Raw genomic sequence first — 3822 nt, 5'->3', positions numbered from 1 at the left:
TTTGTCTCGACTGTTGACACCGCGCGCCTGAATAGTCGCGCTAATCAAAATACGAAACATTCGCAGTTACCTCCGGGTGTATTGTTGTTTCACGTTTGATTCACCCGATTGAAAAGCGTTTGCGCAGGAAAAAGAACTATCGCAACATAGATATCGCTGAAAGATACAAGATGTAAGTGTTTAGTCGCAAAGTACCAGCGCATTCGTAAAAAAAGCTAGACCTTTTCTTTTTTTAACACGTTTACACGTGCCTATATTCGGGTCGTGACTCGCGAGAAACAACGTATCCACAAGTTTGTGCAAGGCCAACTGGACGCTCGAAATGTCGGAACAGACAATTTGGAAACTGCAAGGAAGAGCTCTATTTTATTTGTTCAATGATATAGTATTCATAAGAAACTGGAAAGTAACGACAAAAGTAACGTCGTTACTCTCATCGTTACCTTAGAAAAAGTAACAGAACTACAGTTACAACTCATATTTTTGAAAAGTAACTCGTTACAGTTACAAGTTACCGAAGAACTAACGAAGTTACAGTGACGCGTTACTAGTAACGCGTAACTACCCAAGACTGGCGAGGAGTGCGCCGTCACGCGTAAGACCTCGCAGTTCTTTTGTTTTCTAATTTCCTCGTTCCAAATAACTTCAAATTTATTTTGACGTGCGTGACGTCACTTCCGTGACCATGTTTTTGTGTCACACAGTGAGAAAGTTTTCGTGACATTGACCGCTCAACTCTTCAACCCCTTCCAAATTTATATTGACGTGCGTGACGTCACTTCGGTTACCAAGTCTTCGAAACGCTCCGCGACCAAGTTTTCGTGATATCGTTTTCCCAACTTTGGACCACCTTCCAGGTTAGTAGAAAGACGTAGTTCTACGTCAGTAAATTCGGAAGCCACGCAATCAAACCCGTACCTTCCACAATTATTTAGGCTTATAACCTCCTTCGTACAAAGAACTTCCGCTAAGTTTCCTTTTACATATATACGCACGTCGACCAGGCTCTCGCTTTAAAGTCCCAGATTCAACAGAAAGTCGGTAAGAACAATGTTCATTAAAAACAACGCAGTTTCGACGGTTTGAGAGATATGCTGAAACCCATTTTAATAACTGAGTGTTTGTTGCATATTTGGTGTAGTTTGTATGTTAATGACATAGTACAAGGTGTGCTTGTGAAAATCCAATCATACACTGATGACTGTGTAATTCACTGAAAAGAACATAGCGCTTTAGTCCAACTTTCGTTAAACAGAGCATTTCAAAATGTCGCGACATGGTGCATAGATCGTCAAATGACCATCAACTATGAAAAAACTGTTTTTTTTTTGTGAGAATTACTAACAAAAAATAACCTAATGTGTGTTTACAATCTTAACAATTACTTCCTGTGAGAAGTCCCACAACAAAGTTACATAAACACCTTGTACTATGAATTACTAATAATCTTACTTAGAAGAAACAAACAGATTACTTAACGTTTAATGCTCCGTGGAAGGTTGTTTCTTGGAAGAATGTTAAAATTTTCTCCCCCTCCCTTGCATCTTCTCACATATAAAGCTATCGTACTTTTAACATTAGATTCTGCTGCGATCAATTTAGATCCTTTCAATAAGAATTGCAATAATAAACTTCATCGAGTACAAAAAAGGCCGCTCGCTTCATTTATAAAAGCTATGGACTAGCCTCCATGACCGAAATTTTAACAAAAGTGAATTTACTCTCCTTATCTCAAAGAAATTGGCATTCACGCCTAAACGTTTTGTACCAGTCAATAAATGGGTGTTAGAGGGTAAACCTGTCTGAGTTAATCATTCTCATCAAGATATGCTACTTGACAAAGACATACTCCAACAATAACTCCTTTTCATTCGCGTGCTTTGATCTTTAATGTTTCTTTTTTTTTTTCTTCTTTACACTAAGAATGCTTAAGTATAGGGGCATGCTTTCAATTAGAATTTAGGTGAGCATCATCGAAAAACACTGAGTCAACAAGTTTCAGAACGATAGAAGGCACAAGCGTTATTTTACGACAAAATTGTGTGCGTTTATACAGCCGGAAGTTAGTCTGCATCAGTGGGCGTCTGGTGTCTCAGCTGTAAATGAGAAATTTAGCCAATGCGGTACAGCCGCTAGCCAGGGGACTTTAACGGGCACCACGCAGTAGTGGTACACGAACGCACGCCGGTACGATGCTCATCCAGATTGAAACGGTCAGGGTGGGGATTGAACTCAGGATCCATGGCTTCTGCAGCGCGAGCTTTCGCTCCACGTGCTCTGAGCTGGTGTGCTCTAGCCTGCTCGGCCACTCATCCCCCTTGCATTTTAAGGCTTTCTAAAAAACCGCACGATTTCGACAGGCTCTTAAGTTTCGGTTTGTAATCGGAGCGCTTCTCGGCACCGAAGGCACCGAACGCCGTGGAGAAATAGTCCAAGCAACTTTTGCTGCGCTGCCATCGCGCAACGCAAAATAGGCTGGTTGGACTATTTCTCTACGGGGTGTGGTGCCGTCGGTGTCGACAAGCGCTCCGACTGCAAACCGAAACCTAAAAACCTGTCGAATTTGTGCGGCTTTTCAGAAAGCCGTAAAACACCGCGCGTCCTTCTATCTTTCTGCAATTCGTTGATTTAGTGTTTCTGATGGTGCTCAGCAAGATTCTAATTGAAACCATGCCCTTACACTTAATGTTAAAAGATTAATTACGCAAAACTAATTAAAACTTAATTATCCCGAACTTTAATAATTTCCCTAAATAAGCCCCTTACCTATAGAACCAAAACGACACAAGTCTTTATTTAGTGCGACGCCAAGTTTCGCAATATCGAATTAGTCCACCTTTCGTGAAACACGCTGTACTATATATATATATATATATATATATATATATATATATATATATATATATATATATATATATATATATTGTCACGGGTAGTGACCAAAAGTCAATCACTAAACAGGAAGAAATAAACGTTTAATGCGGCGAACTTGTGCCAAAAATAAGAGGGGAACAAAAGATAATAACAGAGCGTCGCGGGCGTCGAAGTCGGCAAAGCAGCAGAGTCGAACGCTGGGGCGAAACTGACTCCGCTCTCCTTGAGGAGCCCCTTATGTACCCTCGTGGGTTTCTGGATTATTCGGCGTAGAACTTTCGGTGCGTAGAACATTTGGAACTCGATCATACGAGAATGTTCTCGAACTTACGAGAAGCCCAAGTTGAAAGAATAAATAAAAGAACAGTCCGCTGACTGGAATCGAACCTATACCTTCCACGTGAAAGTCAAGCGCGGTAACCACCGGGCCACGCGCGCGCGCGCTCACCCACGCTAGTGGCAATATATATATATATATATATATATATATATATATATATATATATATATATATATATATATATATATATATATATATATATATATATATATATATATATATATATATATATATATATATATATATATATATATATATATATATATATATATATATATATATATATATATATATACATGTTATGGCGCCGTTTCTAAAAACGCAGTTGCCACAAACCGCAAGTTCGTCGGATTTTTTGTTCTCGACTTATGAATTTTTAAAGAGGCCGCGGCGAAAAGCAGTGTTTTTCACACCCGTCATGGGACGGATGTTTCACTTGATCTCCAGCCATGGATTTTCAGTCCACATTATATTATTTCTTTTTTAAGCACTCTGTGGACACATTTAAAAGGCTCGAATTCCATGAAATAATTTTAGGTGTTTTGCTTTTTTTCTGTAAAAATGTCAAAAACGCCTCCTCGGTCAATTGTTGACGAACTTTGATAATT

The sequence above is a fragment of the Ixodes scapularis genome, unplaced genomic scaffold (genome assembly GCF_016920785.2).
Source record: "Ixodes scapularis isolate PalLabHiFi unplaced genomic scaffold, ASM1692078v2 ptg000044l_1__unscaffolded, whole genome shotgun sequence".
Taxonomy (NCBI): Eukaryota; Metazoa; Arthropoda; class Arachnida; order Ixodida; family Ixodidae; genus Ixodes; species Ixodes scapularis.
This window is presented reverse-complemented; position numbering follows the sequence as displayed.